Source organism: Bombus pascuorum, chromosome 1 (assembly GCF_905332965.1).
Source record: "Bombus pascuorum chromosome 1, iyBomPasc1.1, whole genome shotgun sequence".
Lineage (NCBI taxonomy): Eukaryota > Metazoa > Arthropoda > Insecta > Hymenoptera > Apidae > Bombus > Bombus pascuorum.
The window spans coordinates 8,693,708-8,713,181 of record NC_083488.1 but is presented as its reverse complement, the minus strand read 5'-3'; the positions used below and the strand labels follow the sequence as shown (position 1 = coordinate 8,713,181).

Genomic DNA, 19,474 nt, shown 5'->3' with positions numbered 1-19,474 from the left:
AGGTCGCGTCTTTTTGTTTGCAGAAGGAAGTGACCTTTACACAGGAAGAACTCCACCTACGGGGAATTCATTATCGACACGATACGTGTAGATTATGTAACTTGCATCGCTTTCATAAGAACTTTACGCTTTTAAAAATAATAATCTTAATGTCGGCGAAGAAATTTATATTCCATATGCAGATACCCTAAATAAAAAATTATACATATAGAACAGAAATTAACTTTACAACCGTTACGTAAATCAAAATGTCACGTTTCTAATTATTTTGAGCACTGTGTAATTATAAAAATCACAAGAATCTTGGAGATTTTCTCTACGATCGCGAAGAAACAACATCAAATAGCAAAACGATATAAACAAAGACACAAAGAGCAACATAAAACACTCCGAAAACAAATCTATCGAACCTGATATGTAATATTTTGAAAGTAATTCGCTAAAAACATGCAACGAACGATCGCACGAATCGATTTTCAAGCTCTATGCGCCAACAATTCAATATGAAATCGCAATCGCGCCTTGATCGAGCCAGACATTCCCCTGGTTTCCAAACGATTTAATCCAAAATCAATGGTAATTCGCAATCCACGGATTTCAGCTGGTAGGTAGAAAGATCATCCTAGCGGGTATCCTAGGTGAAATAATTAGCGGTCTTCTGCCATCAACCCATCCCCTAGTGGTTCCTCTCTTTTCCCTCTTTACACCCCTGGCTCACACACACCCTCCTTCCTCGCTCTACCTCATACCTACCCTCGTCGTCCCTGGTTCTCTCCTCCCTCTCCTTTCGTCGACCTAATGCAATTTAGCTTCGACGAAACGGAGGGGGTTACGAAGAGGGGTGCGTTGTTGGCGGCAGTGGCGGCGGTGGCAGAGGTGTCGGTGCACGCCATCTTGAATTCGCGAACAATGTGTCGGCTCCAAAGGTTCCAACCGGCAGAAAACGAAGACGAACCTGCCCACGAATATCGATCGGTCGCGGCACGAATAAAATGCTAATTCTTCTCTCCACCCTCTCCGTCTCTTTTCTCTCTTCCTGCTTCTCGTTCATCTCGTTTCTTCGTTTCCATTCTCCGCCTTCCTTTTTCACCTGTACGTTCGTCGTGAAATTGGGTAACGTGAAACGGAAATTTAGTATTCGTTCGGAAAAATGAAATAAAAACACGAGGAGGAAACCGATTGTAATTCCAATTTTACGTTTTACAAATTTCTTCATTTCATATTGCTAGTACAGTAGTTCCAATTTAATGAAATATAAACGTGTAATAAATAAATATTCTATAAGACGAATAAATATAATACAGATACAGTAGAAGTAGATATTCCGTAATAAAATTGTATAATAAATAGTAGTACGTTCTAAGCTAAATTTTGAAAATAATATTTGTAGCATCATAGGTTTCCGCTTTTCAATTTAAATTCTTCTTACTATCGTTCCATCTGCCTTTTATCTCATTTTTCGTTTTCTCCTCCCTCGTTTCTTCGTTAAGGTTTTGTAATGAATAATATTGAACAGATATGAATATTCGACACAGTTCAAAAATACATTCTATCTATATTCTAAAGCATAGAAAACAGTTAATTTCGGAGTAAGCGTTGCAAAGAGAGGAAAATGGTGAAAAGCCGCTGGCAGATCATTGCCACGGCCAGTTTCCTACCGCGTTGTTGACGTACCTACACAAACGGAAAGTGTGAAAAAGAGGAAAAAGGAAAGAGGAAGCGATCGGGGCGAACGAAGAGCCTCAAAGGAATGGCAAAGCTCGAGAGGGTAGGACGCTCGCGAAGCTGACAATTTTTCCTGTGGTAGATGCCCGCGTGAACCAAAATGCTGTTTAGCATTTACAAGTATCACGAATGCTGTGGAATCGATGAGCAATCAGTTTCAGTCGTTTTTAGTCGAATCAAGAATATAGAATTTTTCAAAATTCCTCGATTATCTACCTTCGTTATTACTTAACTTCTTTTTAAGAAAGGAAAAAAAATGATTAATATCGAAAGGAAGAAGTACGTTCTTATGAATTTTACGAATCATTTTATTGTCCACGATTGATCGATTAAAGAAAGAAATTAAAGTTATTATGATGGAAAGAGGCTGAATGGATGATTAAGACGGAGGAATTAATAATTGAACGCTGAGTAGAGGAAAAAAAGGCAAGAATTTCGAGGGATTGATGAATAAGAACGAACCAGTTGGCAGCATGCCCGCCGTGAACTGGATCATTAGTACGAGTCGGAAGAATAGTATGGAATGAAATCGTGATTCAGTGCATAAGTATGTCTGATGAGAGGATTTTGCAATCGTCCCATACATAGGGATCGAAAGATTTATGCGCTTCCTGCACGGTTCTGCCAAAACGCTTATCATCGCACTATGCGCATTTTAATTACTAAACACGAAGTTAATGTATTCACCGTTTAAGTGAATATCATTTTCTGACAGATCGGCCAAAGGACCTCTGAACGTAAATATTAATTTCCTATTGCATTTAACAAATATCGATTTAGCCAGATTAAACTTTTTTAAATTTGGTTTTAGCTGAGGGACCCTAAAATAATTATTGGCTTCAGGTTAAATCCTTACTATTAAAAAAAATCCTTATTTTCCAGCGAAACTTTTTTTTTATCAAGACCTATATTTCATTTTTATAGTATCAAATCTTTGTAGCCAGTATTATTAAATAATACGAAATTCGATACTATATTGTACTTCGTATGTCTCAGCATGGAGCGTCCTAAATAACTCATCGACAATTGTTGAACCTAACAACAAATTAAGCAACCGTTGACACGGATAAAGTTCACTACCATTTCACGATTACTCGTACAGTTTCAAGAATTTAAAGGGCAAAATTACTCTTTATTCTTCTTAATTCGCCGTTATAGACCGAGTACCGATTACCTTTTCACCATATTTACTACCTCATCAGAACGACAAGAAGTGTAATTTCCGAAACGAAGGAATATTACGAAGACCGCGTTCGTATAAACGTTCAAATAATCAAGCGAGCCCCGGTGTTTCCATTAGGCAGTCTACATTATCCAAAACGCGATGTTATTTACGAGCGTTTCTTCTGGCGAGAAGGGGCCATTAAGTATTGCGAGGCTGGCCACGGCGTAATGGAACCCGTGGCGAACTCTTGCCTATAATTTTCGTGATTAGGATAATTAAGTTCCGCGCCGTGCGAAATAATCGAGTCAGAACGAACGGTGACATTATTTATGACCGGTCTGTGCGAACTTTCCGCCCTCCTTCGAATTTCTACGCCAGATAACCGCCATCATTCTCTTTTCTTCTCTTTTACCGTTTCCTCTTTATCATTTTCGATCCAGTTATCCAGTCGCGATTCTTCTGCCTCGATACCAAACAACGTATTTACGATTAACGAGATTTTAATTAATATTTGACGAGCTGGCGTTTACGTGTCTTCGATCATTGTCGAAGATTTTGTGCGTCAGCCTCGGTTAATGTGTACAGTATGAATGACAAGTATACAGGATACTTGCTTATTTTTCGACAAGATACATTTTGATTATCAGATTACTACTAGCACTAGTTGATTATCAAATTAATAAATGGAAATACAATGACCTTTTGCTTTATAATTTCTATAGTTACGCGTAATACGTAGAATAATTATGATGCGTGTAAATGTTTAAAAACCAATATAAAGTAATGAAAGTAATATTTATAGAAGACTGTTTCACCTATCGAGTATCATTATCATTTAATAATTAATGTACTATATGTCATAAATGCTATGTGCGTTCCGAGAAAGTTGCGCAATTTTGCACTTTCCGATTTCCAAGAAACATATAAAAATGCGCCGTCCAATCGTAGACGATAGTGTATTTATATCAAGCAATTCTATTTTAGAGTCGTTTCTTAAGAGTCGTTTACTCGCGTTCTGTTGCGTCATTTTTATGTAATAGTAATTATACGTACAGAATAACCAAAGTACGAGAAAAGTACAAAAATTGAACGACACGAGGATCGAGTGTCCTTTAGATTTTTACAATACCGCTACATGTATGTATGTGCTACATGTAGAAGATACTTTTCTCTGTTGCTTTTATTGCGTTGATTTCATTTTTAATGGAATTGTATGCAGATATATTGTATGGTAATTGGATCAAAGTTTAATGGTAGATTTCACAAGACTGTAATTGTATCTTGGGGCTTGACTGTTATTATTATTGTTAATTAAGCAAGGAACATGGAAGAAATAATTGGGCCACGATTTCCGTTCTGGGTCTTGAGTGGGCCTTTCTCTTGTCTAATCTAGACTCCAAGATAAGATAGTACTACCCACGTATTTTCCACTAAACGAGTCGATAAGATAGTTATTATTCAAACGCGATGAAAAATTCCTTGCGTTCAACGAAAATCAACGACAACTCGGCAAAGAGATTTTATTTTTATCTTTATCTTAAAATGAAAAGTTCTAACGATTAGAAAAAGATAGACATTGATAAATGAAAAAATGTCAAATATTCAAGAATTCATGATGTTGTTGGTGAAAGGCCGGGTGACCTTGACATCTGGAAATCATCTCACCCTGCAAGTCAAAGTTTCACTCGCAACAAACGCACCTCGGGAGATAAATTAACCCGAAACTGTGACGGTAAATTTAATAGCGACCGTCTGTAGCGAATCTCGGCCATTAGTCGAGTTTCTCGAGGTTTCCACCTGAAGAAGATTCCGGGAACGACGATGATCGATGCGACATTACGACGATTCCTCTCTCGGTTATCAGAAGTTAAACCGTGCTACGAATAAATATTTATCGTGTGATAGCAACGGGAAAAAAAGATGCTATATATATATATGTATCTGTGCGTTGCGCTTAGATTATTACATAAATCTCGTTTGTCCCGTGAGACAGGTAACTTTAAAAAAAAAATATTACCTGATCGAGTATCACCCTTTTACGGGCCATTCGTCACGTTTTTATTCTCTTTTTATGGATACAAATGTTTATTTTATCGTGAAATCGGATTTTTCTTATTAACCGAATAACAGCGAATGGATCCTCTTCGAAGTTCAACGATAGCTTTCTCTTCGTAAATTATTCGCGGGTAGTTACGTTTTATTTTCTTGCAACGTTTTATCGAAAACGAAGTAGCGTCACATGAAATGCATAATGGCAAAAAAGGAATACTGAATGATGTACACTGAAAAAAACTGTGTGTTATATCTTAATATCTTCTTTGAAGTTGAAGTAATTTAGAGATTTAAGTCAAAACATATCAGTCCGGTCAAATTATCCTGAAAAAAGATCAAATCCGACATTAAATGGTGTTTGAAAACTTTTCACGCGAACTTATAGAAATCATGTTCAGGAACACATGCTATATATTTGCCATTCGAAATTTCTTGCACGGACTTTGTAAACAATTTCCAAAGTTGTCGATGATTTTTTCATATAACAACAAACCCAATATTCTGATAACAAAAAATTTAGAATAAAAGTTGTAGATATTAAAAATATCCATTTAAAGATGACACGTTACACGATAAAATTGGTTAATTCGTTGAATTAAAATTGGCTGCCTATATAAGCATTAATTCTACTGCATCCTTTGAGTCATTTTCAATCCAGTCGTGTTTCTCAACAAATTTCCTAGATTCAAAGATAAAATACGAGGATCCCTGTTAATCTGTGTAATTTTCTATTCACATTTTATACACAAACTTTTCAAAACGTTAATGACTTTTTCGTTTATTGAAACTAGATTGGAGTTAGGTTGGGATCAGATTGAAACAAAAATTCGTGGATCGAAACAAATACTATCGCAATCTCTTTAACAAACCAAAAAGAAAAGAAAGCCAATCGCGCCATAAAATAGGCTGCAAATTATCCAATCACAGTAGATCACGCTATACAAACAAACTCTGGCTAAAAAATACAAGAAAAAGTATTCCAACGATCTCGAGAGGATAATTGAATGTTCGTCCGAGAGGAGGTTGATAATTAACGCTCAATCTTCCTGGGGCTGTCCATCGAATCGTTACTCGTAATGGCTCACGATTAATCGATCGCTTGGGGCCCACGCGACTCGACGACGAAAATTAAACGAAAAATCGATTGCCCTTCGTAAATGCGGTTCGATTAGATAGGTTTCTCGAGCAAGTTTCGGGGTATCGAAATCGTTTCGTGGCTTGGTTGCCGCGTGAAACGTGAAGGAATGCACGTGTGTCGCCGATAACCGATCACAATCGAGAAAGATCATGTAATTTCAAGTTATACGATCACGATGAATCATACCAAACGTACTATGGTCATTCCACTTTGGCTGGATCGCTGACACGGAAGAGGGAACGGTTGCACTTGCGCGAGTACGTAAAAATATCGTTTTGCGGGGATTACATGTGTGAATAATGTGATAGGATGGAGAATACTAGAAAAAGGAAATTTCAAATGCCGTATTCTAAAAAGTTTTGTATATTAAATTAGAGAGCTAGCGGAACAGCTAAAGTGAAAGGAACGAGGTAACGATAATGTTTCAAATGGACAATGTAGAGTTTATTGGAACGGTGATAGTATATATATATATATAGGTACTGTCATGTTAATTGTAAGAAATTCACCTTTTCTTTATTGACAATTCAAAACCTGGATGGAATGTACTTATTTACACATAAATACTGTATAGTGGATCTTTATTTTCCAACGAAGCGCTTTTTACCAGGTTATATATATATTTCATTTTTGTACTATCAAATTTTTGCAATATTATTGTTTATATGCAACATCAAGCGTAAAATAATTGAAAATAAAATACCTCTGGAGCACCTTTCGGCGACCTTATTTCAGAAATCACAGAGATCACGATCTTTTTGTCATTAAAAGCGATTAATTTCTGTGATGTGATGTCACTCCAGGATGATCGGTAAATTCTTGATAACTGAAAACTTTCGAAACACTGCAGAATATTTGAAACATGACTGTAATCGCGACTTAGAGTGCCTTGCAACGTACTGATTCATACTTCTGATCTCATAGTTCAACCGTTTATTTCACGTTTTATACTACAGCTGATGTAACCGAGGAACATCGCCAAATTCCGTCATCAGTTCAGAAAGATCGTATTGTGATAACTGGTAATAAAATTAATCTCTTTTTCAATATCTGCTAAAACCTCACATTTGAAAAGGATAACAATTCGAGAACACCTTTCGCCCAATGATTCCACAATCTCGTTGAACACTCCACCATTGGCAGAGTCCCAAGAGCAACAAGCAACATTCACCCCCGAATGCACAATCAAAAACACCAGTATTTTCATTTCATCCCCTCATCCGCAGCCCCGTTATCGCTGTTGCTTCATGCATCCCTCTGCATCGTCAAGTAGCCATCCTCTCTATATCATTGAGATGTTAACGCGTCTCATGGGTGTTCACGATAATTTACAGAAATTAATCTTACATGGGACGAAGAAAACGATAGAAATTTAACACAAGTATTGAAGGTTCTAATTATTATATTATATATTATATTAATGAATATTAATGAAAATTTGTACTGTGTAAATAGTGAAATATGTAAATAACAGATGTGGAGTACCTATTATTATTTCTCAAATAAAACGTTTAAACAGTAAAATTTTTCGTTAGAATTTAGTAAGTTTCACAGGTACTATCATACTTGTATGGGATGACTTTTGTATCATCTAAGTATGATAAAAAGAAGTAGGTTCTAAATAAGACTGAAATACTAACAGATAAGTAAGGAGGAAAAGAAAAAGACAGCTTTACTATTCTAAAGTTGAACTAGAATTCGTAAGAAGGTAGGCTGTTAAGGAACGTGCTAAAATTTAGTCGAGAAGTATACTTGAGCACGAAACGCAGTGTCGAGGACACCGACAGTCGAAGGATGAGTTTCGAAAGCCAGACCGCGATTACGTCGAGTGGCAGAAGCGATTTGGCAAATGCGGAAGCACGGAGCCACAGAAGGGCGTCTCGGTTTCCTTGAAAGGAGCGCGCCGTGGACAGGGAAGCTTCCGGAGAGGTCAGAAGGGCGTTATTCAGAGGGGGCAACGCGGCCAGCAACAAGTTGCAGCGACGTTAATAAACGAACCCTCCAGCTAGCGTTTCAAATATCCGTGAGCCACGCTTTTCGAATTCGAATTCGAACTGCAATTGGTTCCTTCGTTCTATTCCACCGTAGCTTTAACCATCTACCTAATTTCGAACTTACTAGTCTGATAACGTAAATTATTATATAATCAGGAAAAAGATAATTCCTCATGCAAAAAGATAATCAATAGTTCAAAGTAACGTTTGTTTATTCGAAGTTTGGAAAGTTTCAGAGAAAATCGAGTGTACATGGATTAATTCTATCAACAATTATAGAACAGCCTGTAAGTTAACGTGATGTTGTTTAAATCTTTTTTCTCGTTTTGAGAAAATATGCAAGCAAACGTTGTTGAAGAGACCAGTAGAGCGTCGGGAAATCGCAACGCGAATCGATGAGGCGTGGAAGGGGAACGCAGGAAAGTTACACAGCTAATTGAGTGTTATGGCACACGATCGCTGATGCAAGCGAGTCGCCTTGACGAGCTGGAACAATTAAAATATCGATGTCGTGAAAGGGAGAGGTCTCTCGCCCTGGTCGCTTTTTATTTGCTCACGCCGCGCCGCGGCGGCCAGCGGCCTGATTCACCGGTTAACCGGTCGCGGTATACACGAGCTTTGGTCCAACTTTTATTCCTCTTCTTTTTTCAACGTGTAGCCATACGTGTATGCACAGTGTCGAGAATATTGAATTTTAATTAGAAGAAATTTATAGAAATTCTTTCGAATATTTTGAATTCTATAAGTAAAGAATTTGTTATGCAAAATGTCTCTGTTAATCAGACAAGTTAATTCGGCATTAATTTATTAATCTCTTTCTTTATTTATAAATACTTTTTACATATTACAAATTATATGTATCGTGTGAGAATTGAAGCCGATATTGGTGCATTTTGTTAATTTTAAGATTCAAGAGGCGTAGAAAAGCTTTTTTAACATAAAATAGCCTAGCGCGTTTTTAAAAGAAATAGGAGTTTCTAGTTAACAGATTCATTAATTACGAACGGAATGAAAAATGTATCTGTTCTAGAACTGATGGAGAAAAGAAAAATAGACGAACCCAAAATACAGAAAATAAAATAAAAGGCAAAATTTAAAAAATCTGAAAAGAGTAAAGATGAAAAGCTCGGACGAGACAAAAGGTGTCCAAAGGTTGGAATCAAAAAATTGTATGCTTTCTGAACGTAGTGATACGAGCAATCGACCGTAACCATCGAAAAGAATTCGAATCGAAAGTGGTGGCTTTTGTCGCGAGGATTGCTATGGCTACCTGCTGGTGGTCGTCGTGGCGTCTGTAACGACGATGCCAACGACAGAGATGGAAAAACCGTAGCAATGACGAAGGCAGAGAGAATCCTAAGTGGAGGTGACTGCACAGGTGGGGGAACGAAAGGGGTTGGAGGTTCAAGGGGGCTACCTGACTCTAGCAGGGATATGTATCGGAAGAAACAAAAAGTGGGAGGCGGGGGTGGAACAGTAGCGATAGCTAGCGATGGAATTAATTCCATTGACAGTTAAACATATTTTTCTTTATGAAAATAAGTTGAAATTAGATTGAGGAACTTGTAAGTAGTTACAACTTAAATATAAAAAAAATGTAAAAATGTTTGGTGCATTAACTAGATACTCGATCTTTAATAAATCTCATACACTGTATAGTTAGATATTAATTAAGATGATTTGTATGCTGTATATTTTAAATATTAATATTACAAACCTGTCGAGTAATGTAATAACACTTGAAGTTGACTTACGACTTCCATGTTATCTTCCAGTTTTACCGAGTTTTAAGATAGGTGACATGCCCAAAGGGGGAAGGTTCTTTTTCTTATCTATTCCTCGATTTTTCTGAGTCACCCAGCTTTTTCAAATTTCTCGAATGCTTTCCTCAACCATATAATACGCTATTCTGATACTGTATACATATTATTAAACCTTGATTTAATTAGCCACCTTTCAAAGCGATGGAGACTATTACAATGATTTTCCTACAGGCTACGCAGTATGGGGTAATTATTCCAATGTTTCAACAGAAGGTTGTGTGAGATCTATGTGTAAAAACGAGAATAGGATATCATGGAAAGAAGTACTGCATAGTACTTCCTGTACTTTAATGGAAAAGCGAGGGGCTTCCACGGTAGCGTATCGATACAGTTTGCGAGGGTATCGTTTCCATCGCTAGAGTTCTCCACGTTGGTATACGATTGGTAGGACTCCGTATGGGGACCAAGTAGGGGAGACAGAAGCAACGAAAGAGGCGGGGGGGCAGAGAAAAGTGGGAGGAAGAGAGAGAGACGTATAGAAACGCGTAGGAGAATCAACTTGGGTTAGGGAGAAGGGAATACAGGAGGAGAAACGAAACGAAGACAAAACGAGACGAAAACGAAGGAAAACAGTGATGAAGAGGGAGATGTTGGGGGGAGGCTTAGGAGGGAAGAAGAGAGGAATGGAAATACGAAGAGAGAAAGAGGGAGGAAGCGCGAAAGCGGAGCGACACGGAAAGGCACGAACGGTTCCGAACGACGAGTGACGAGTTGGAACACTGAAACAGCGCGGAGGCGCGCACTTGACGCGCTGCTAGCCTGACTTCGGACGACAGTATGAGCCAACGAACGTTACCTCAATACATCGATCTCTATCTCTTGTTTACCGTTTATATTTTGCAGAAAAGATACGACAACAGAGAAATGATATCGAAAACGAAACGAATACGAGGAATAGATAAAACGAAAAGGACATCTCCAAAAACTAAAATAGATCTGCAGATCGATCGATGGATCGAGTGAAAAACAGAAGAAGCAATGTATGGCGAAAAAGAGCGGCAGTTTTAAAAACAGTAGAAGCTAAAAGAGTTCCCAAGAGACAGGATCGCATCGCACCCTCGAAAACTGCGGAGAGATCAGGCTGTCACCGTGACGCTCTCTTGCTTGCTTGCTACCTTCCTTCATCCTCGTGGTTCCGGGGTGTGGCGTGTGCAAACGGGCCGCGTATCACGCTCGTGATAACTGCCACCCAACGTTGTACGTGCTTTTAATAGCCAGCGACAGGCTGTTACCAATGTTATGACACCGCGGGACCAGTGTCGAGTTCACGTAGCCGGTGTCGCCGGCCGCCGGAATTCGTGATAGCGCGTCCGCGATAAGAGCGAAAAGGATAACCTCACCCGTTGAAGGAGAGAAAAAGAACACCGTAAAAGGAGAAGGAAAGCGACACGAGAACAAGAAAGAGACAACCCGCCGAAGGGGGAATAAAGGGGGGAACAGGGAGAGTATACTACTTTATATGTATAAACGTCTACACAGACTGCGCATACACGTACTTACGAAGCACACAGAGCAGTGCACTGTTGGTGGGGGTTGAGTGGGGGGTGCGAGGGAGGCGAGGGAGAAGAAGCCAGAGACCGCGGTGAAGAGAAGAGGAGGGGAGAGCATCAGCGGGGGAGGGGGTGACGCGAGTGAGAAGGAACGAGGGACAGCAGGGAGGGAGAATAGGCGAGGAGGGCTGCAGAGGGCGGAGAAGCGTCCCACGGGAGTTTTTCGGCGGATCGCTGCGCGTCTAGTGTGATCTCTCGCGAGTAGTGGACTCGATCGATCTTATTGACGGTAGTGAGCAAGCGGAGCGGAGCAGTCAGTGCACGGTGAGAGCTCCGTTCAGAGGATCGCACACGAGACTCTCTCTATCTTTCTTTTCCTCTCTCCCACTCTGCTGCTGTCTCCTTCCCTATCGGCTCTCTCTCTGTGTGTCGTGCATGTTGCACGGTGTGTTCACGGTTGTTGCACGAGCGAGAAGCATTCGCCGGGAAGCCGAGCCGCGCGATTACACGCGATAAATACGCCTCCGCTAGAGACTCGCGCAGTGATTCTTCGAGATTGAAATTCCGGTGTCGCGACGCGTGTTGCTTCTTTTTTCTTCTTTTCGTGTACAAAAAAAAACAATCCTTTTCTTCGAGTGATTCAGTGTTGGCTCACTGTGTTGTCTCTTTATTGTGCGTGAAGAGAATCAGAGCGACGACGTGATAGGAAAAGAGAAGAGAATTCGAAGTGGAATTTATGGTAAAGAACGCAGTTGCAGACGTGGTCCACAGGAAGACGCAGAGTGAGTTTCCCGCTCTTTATATCGGAGGAACCGTGTGTCCAGTCGATTCTCAACTCTCGCGGAGATCGTTGCAAACTTCGCGAACCGGTATACTCGCGAACGTACTACGTATTTTGTATGGTTTCAATTGAAGTCCTTGGACCCTCAAGGCAACCTAGAGAGATTGCAGACAAGCGATAAACCTTTATGGACGCATGCATAGTGCACGATGCTTTTTCTTGATCATATTATACCAACGCTTCGGTACATTGTGATCGATCGAAAGCAAAACTAATTCCCTTCAATTTTTTAATTTAATTAATTGAACGACTTCACGGCTTAGCCTTAGAAAGTGTACTACTTTACATATTAAATCGTATTATATAGAGTGTACTATTATTAAATTATATCAGTTACGAAAGGCTAAAAATACGTGTTTTTAATGTCGAAGGACTTAAAGAATAATTATTTTTTAAGTCAACCGTTATGAATTCTTCGTAATTTTATTACACCGTGAAAGGTTTCAACGTCTTTTATCTTTTCCATCTTTTCTATCGTTTCCATCGAAGGAAACTTCGTGCGCGCGCTTTCTACTACCACAGACATTGAACGCTGCGAAGGTAAAATATTAAAAATACCGAATCTTTCTAATTCTATTGACAGTTTGTTTTTAAAGCACGATTAAAACCAACTGTCACAGTTTGAACGAGTTTTCGTCAGTCAATCTTCGAGTTTAATCGTCTCTGACACACACTATCGTGAACCCGCGAAAAAAGCAGCATGCAACAAACCTAAGCGATCCATCAGCGTATACGATGCTCCGAACATCCCGTTGGTCCTCCGTGAAACGCATGTTCGTATATGTTACGAAGACAGTAAAATTATACAGTTCTTTAGTGTGTCTTATCTAATCGTTTTAGTTTCTAAAATTATCAAATCTAGAACCATTACACTTTTATATATGAAAAATATGGAAATAAAAAGTATATTGAACCTGAATTGGAACGCATGATGAAAATTATTTTCTTAATAGTTCGTTCAAATGAAATCATTGAAAGGAAAAATATATCAAGCGAGAATTAAAACGGACAATGAATATAATAATACAGAATAATACACATCAAAGAATTCTTTGTCGACTCATTAAGCTGATGCAAAATCGAAGTGAATTTCATATAATAAAATAAGTCTCTTATTACTATCAGCCGTATATCTATTGCCAGGAACAGTGAACACTTTGTAATGGAGTATTAATAGCTAGTGATTATGTTGATCGAAAATATATTGTCGTCTTCTACCATTGTAACTATAATGTTTGTTCTAACTGTTAACAAAACTTCGATCTACTTATATAACATTCCTTTTTTTATTTATTCTTGTGGAACATATTAGCATAGTTTGATCAGAGAAGAATATCTCGTGCAAACAACCGCCAAGTGGTGGACGTTCAGTAGAGATTCGTTCAACTCTTTTCTCTCGTTTCTTCCTTTTCTTTCCTCGTCTTTTCCCTCAAGGACCAACGCGAAGCACGAAAAAGCGAGTCCACAAAGCACGCGTGTGTTACTGTTACGCAATCATTCGTCTATCGTGTACTGGTGGAATTCAGGTCAGGCGTTGTGTGTCCTATGCGCTAGCTATTCGTCGGAGACATCGAGCTTCGAGGCATCGATTCTTCCTTCATGACTCTGGAACCGATCACGTGGAGTCCGATGGAAAAAAAGAGCAACGAGATTAGAAACTAATCCTGTTAGCTGTAAAATAAATAACGATACCTATCAGCCAGTGCTCGTGAACAATCATCAAAGCATAAGATAGTCATCTCGAGATGCAAGAATTATTTATTCATCACGTAATAAATTCTAGACAACATAACGGAAGGCTAGAGGCAACTTTTTTATGTGAATAATTTTAGAAGGTAGAGACTTGTGATCGGTTATGAAAAACGTGGAAATTATTCTTCAGAATTTGATTTCTAAGTTTTTCTGAATTTGGTAGCTGAATATTCTGGGTTAGGTTAGAGAAAATTTATGCAAAATCTATCTTCCTCTGTTTTAATTTGTGATTCCTTGCGAATAATCACTCGGAAATTGACTGTTATTTTATCAAGAAACTATGATCGGAAAAAGACAGGAATTGATTCTTAGGGTTTTTTGTATTTTCCATGAATTTAGATTAGGTTCAAGAGAAATTAAATGTAATCTTGATTCTTTGTACTTTACAACCGTCGTTACAGCACATACACATTGATAATTTAGTTCTGTCTTTAACGATAAAGGAATGGATAAGAAAAGAAGACTGCTGTATAAATAAATGTTCAGACATTTATAGGTCTTCCCTTCTCAAAACAAAACTTTTGATTTAAAAAAAAGATCTGTAGAAACTGCAAATTGGTCATATCGTAAAACTCGTTAGAGTGCAAATGGTCAGCATACCATATAGATGATTGTTTTACGCGAGTGGAATTTGCAATCGGTCGTGAATAAATGCTGGATCAATTCGAGGAGACCGTTTGTCACAAAGAGAACATTCCAATCGCCAATTCCTTTTATAACGAGACTATCAGGTTAGTTAAAACAACCACAAAATTATCAATTTTACAATAACATATTTTTTGACATTTTTATGATCTTTTGTAAGAAAATTAAAAGCTTGAACCTCTTTTTGCATTATATATTTCGTCATATATCTTTCACTTCAATTATTTTGATTTATACAACGTCTACGAGTTTCTACTTCGTATTCAAATTGTCAATAGTTCCAATGTAATTATAATATATCACCGATTACCATACCAATTTCCTTCTTTCTCAATCAATCGACCATATTGCAAAAAGGAAGCACTTGGATTTCGTACGAGTTTAGTCGCCGAATCGTTTGGTTTAGAGATGGACGGAAGACAAGCCGTCGAGGTCGGAAGCGGTCATTGGCCACGCGTTTCGCCACGTGGGTTGACAGATTTTCATTCAACCTCCTCTTTCCTAGAAATAACCGGTTCGAATGAATGAAGCCGAGAATTCCACGGCCGAATCATGAACCGTGGTCGACTTTTGGGCGAGACACGAGCTTAAGAAGAGAGATTCTTCTGAACGATGGTCACGTTTACTGGAAAACATGGCACGCGACCATTCTCGAATACAACTACATTATACAAAAATTCTTAAGCTGAGTATATGACGTTTTTGTCATAAAAAAAAATTTTTGAAATTCTTAAGCATAGGATTTTTAAGTACGTGATAAGATGCAACTAGTAGTTGATCTTTTATCGACCAAAATGATGGTTGCTAAATGTATCGAGATGTTTCGTTATGTATACGCAGTTGGAGAACATAAAGCGTTAAATGGTTAAGAAAGACGCGGGAACGGGTATCTCTGTGAATGGGAGTGAGTTATCAGGCTGTCAGAGTGATTGATGATAAGAGCTTATTACGGACATTTATCGCGATTCTGATAAGGGGAAGAAACGAGCGTAGCTCGTTAAACGTCGCTTACGGTACCCTTCGTTATTTGTCGCGATAACGATTGCCTATCCTTGATGGTGCACGCAAATGTGATTTAATTGATGGCCCTTGAAATCAATATGGAATTGTTCTATATTTACTGAGGACCTTTTTGTGTAACAGGATCCAGTTTTGTGTCTTGCAGAAAATAGACAATTTTTAATGGACACAGTGTAAAATTTTAAGTGGGCTTCTTATCATGTTCGTTCTATTTTTAAGGCAAGGTTTTGACTGTAAGTTTGATATAATTGTAAGGCTGTTTGACTGTAATAATAGGTAGGTTTACATTCTCTCAGACAATTATAGCGATAGGTCCGAGGAATTTTTATTTCAAACCACTTGATCAGTATGAATTTCTAATTTAAGTTTAGCTTCTAATTCGACTTGAAATACCCTCTCAAATTTCTACACTTGTTCTCATTAATCAAATCTTTCATTTCAACTCCTTTGAATTCAAATAGTTTATTAATCTGGACGAGGTTCAACAGTGCTATACTTTTTTAACTATCTCCTCATCTGCGCATAATGCGACCTAACTTAGGATTCAGATTAATCATCCCAACCATTCATTAAACTTCCATTTATCTCGTTTTTCCTTCCCATAATACCGACTCGTACATAACACGGCGGTTCATTAAGAAGCGTAATCAAATGGAACAAGAACACGAATGAAAATCTCGTTAATGAGAACTCCTGCAAAGGATCGGAAAAATGTAATCGATGATGTGTGTAGTAATGAGAACAGACGGTGGCTAATCGAAAGTAGGATTTATCAGTGGCAATAAACGGCCACGTGTTCGAGCACGTGGTATGCCGTGCACGTTGTATAGCCCCCACGATTCGAGGGTAAATCGCGACCCTAACAACTGGCCTGGTATAAGTAGACGGCTCGGTCCAGGTGGTCTTTACCCCTGGGCCATTTTCGAAAAGGTCGAACCAACCACGCAAGATTTAAACCCTCGTCCGCTTCTCTGATCGATGATTGATGTTTTAAAAGAACCATCATCATCGCCGTCATTTCTCCATCCGTAAAACGCATCTATCGTTTTTCTCTAAATCTTTTCTTTCTTATTTTTCCTCTTTTTCTTATTACATTCGGGAGAAATGGTTTTCGTTTCTTCGTGAAGAATCCGTGAAGCGTATTCAAGCTGGCCGCGTTTAAACAGCGAATAAAAGAAGAAAATAGTTGGTAGTTACGTTCGTGGCTTATGCGTGTACCTGGACGGCTAAACTTCCGGCGGAATCGGTAATAAAAGAGGCGAGTATTGGTGGGAGTAATGATATAAAGCCACGTCGCTCGTATAACTCGCTCGTAAATTCTGTCCGTGGCCCGGATAGATACTGGGACAGGCACGTATGCACGATCCCGATGCTTCCGCGGGAATTACGATGACGTTTGAAACGAGTTTGTCTTTCAGACGGGGAATATCAGCTCGATATTGTCTTGAGGACGTTTCGAGAGTGGAAACACCATACAGTGCGAACTGATTTTCATCTTGTCAAGCGCTATTTAAGAATTATTTCTTGGTTGGAAACTTTTTTATACAATTATACAAATTAATAGTTTGAATTTTTGCAGATGCAAATGTAATATGACGTATTTTATATAATTAGTGACATGTTAAAGAGAGAAGATTATAGCAATTTTATTGAATTGCGCAATTGAACTAATTTCATAAAGGAAATTTTACGAGTCACGAGTTATCAATGCCAATAGTATCTTTTACATAACACACAGCCACAAGTTTGACAATAAGATAAGAAATTTTATAAATTTTATAAAAACAAACTAGATAATTATTCTGCAAGACTTAAAATTGTAAGAAATATTTATGCAGCAGAAACCAAACCTTTATTCTTCCTTCCTACTTCTCTCATTCTCTTTCTCTTTCCTCTCTTCCTACGATATACGAAATTCATGGGATTAAATAATGTTAATTGTGTTATCAATGCTATATTAAAGAATTGTCCAAAGATAAATCCAAATATATACGAGATCAGATAAGATCGTTAAATAACCTGATCGAAATAGAACGTTCAAGTTTCGCTTTCTGAGTCATGATCGACCTACGTGTGCCGATTTTATCTAACATCTGATATAATGGTCTCGCTTTTACTCTTTGGAATACGTTGATTAATATTGGAGCAATGAGGTAAATGTTACATGACCGGTTACAAACTGTATCCTATGATAGTAAAATTTATCTTCCAGGTTGCTATTTTTCTGTACAATCGATGCGATACATAATCCTGACACAGTTGAAACAGTAACATTCATAAATCTGTAAATTACGTAGCAAGAATTCTGTCTCTTCTTATTTCAAAAACTTAGGATTCTAATTAGTCGGTATATCTACGATCGACAAGAAATTTCTAAACGTAGCAAAAGTAATAAATTTAACCTACATTCCTTAGATCATTGTAAGTCTGATCGTGGCCTTGTATCCTTAAATAAATTTTTTATCTGTAAGGCAGAAACGAGATGGTTAACATTGCTATGCATGATTTCTCATCTTATACGTATTCTAAAGTATTTCTCAAAACATTAAAAACCTTTTGCTTGTTAAGAACAAAGGTAAAATCGGCTCATGAAAGTTCGAGGATCGCAAGTTTAAAATAGAAGCGTTATTTGGAATAACAAATCATGATAAGAATTATCATGATAAGTATTAAAATTCGAACGAGCGGCGACAGAATGATTCGATGAAACGAGAACGATTTCGAAGAAATGGAAGAAACAAGGAAAACAGGCGCGAAGTCCATGATCCACGAAATTCATGGACTCTTGGATCATTGAATCTCGACCTCTCCTCTTAATGAATTTCCGTGCTCAGTTTCAGTCGTTAAGGCCAGGATGCGCTTTTACTTATGCCCGTCATTAAAAAGCCGCGCTACGTGGCGCAGATAAAGGGAGAACGTCGTTCGCCTTTTTTTTTCTTCCCTCTTCTCCTTCCCTCTCCTTCTTTTCTTTTTTCTCTTCTCTCTTCTTTTTTTTTATTACCGGCTGTGGCCTGTTCCATGGCTCAGGGCAGATTTATTTCCGACGAGATAGTCGGAAAAATGAGCTCGCGGACAGAGAGATGCAAATGCGCTCCTGGTACCGCCTCGCTCCGTTAGAAAAATGAATCCTGGCCGGGGTTCTTTTCCTGTGGAAAAAGACTCGACGCGACTCTTTGAAGTGGCTCGCCAATCTACTTTCTTCTCGTTCGATCGACACCGATTGAAAATTGTCGGTCGAGTGTGTGGCCTGTCACCAGAAGATACTCTATAGTGACTCAGAAAAGTATTTGAACAGCCACTATAGAAAACTTGTATGTATATATCATGTACGTTATATAAAATATTTTGGAATTTCTAAACATTTTGCGAACTAAATAGAATACATTTACCTACTCCATATTATTTTTGATTATAAATGTAACACTTATTTATGATCTAATAGATGTGTGTATTACGTGTATTGTAATATGTGATAGTTATATGAAATTCCCTGAGTGGAATCCTGATAGATATTTTCTGGGATTATTTGGTCGAATTCATCATGTGGAATTTCGTGATATGGAATCGCTGATTGCAAAGGGAACGTTTAGAGACGAATATAACTAACCAATGGACTGGTGGTCTGTGCTGGTTTAATTAAATTTATGGAACGTAATATCCTATCAACTTTGTTGGAAATCTGAGCATGAAGTTTGTGCATTGTTAATAGTAGTTTCTAAATGCTATTTTCATCCGCGAGATATCCTCAGCGTAGCATACGGAATACTGTTCTTTGTGCAAAGAACGTAACATCGAAGAATCCAGATCAATCAATCAATTTTCCGAATTA

The 19,474-nt window shown here is 38.3% G+C and overlaps 1 protein-coding gene across 7 annotated transcripts in view; it reads left to right on the top strand.

Annotated features, from left to right (window-relative positions):
* LOC132916617 (methylcytosine dioxygenase TET) overlaps window positions 1-19,474 on the top strand; it is a 143,970-nt gene that overhangs the window by 82,569 nt on the left and 41,927 nt on the right. The window contains exon 1 of one of the 7 annotated variants that reach the window (XM_060976798.1): window positions 11,607-12,169. The exons of 5 other annotated variants lie outside the window; for them this stretch is intronic. The gene's annotated coding sequence lies outside the window, so the exon portion shown is untranslated. Of the gene's footprint in view, window positions 1-11,606; window positions 12,170-19,474 lie in introns of those variants that run through there. One more of the 7 variants, XM_060976814.1, reaches the window with a different exon arrangement.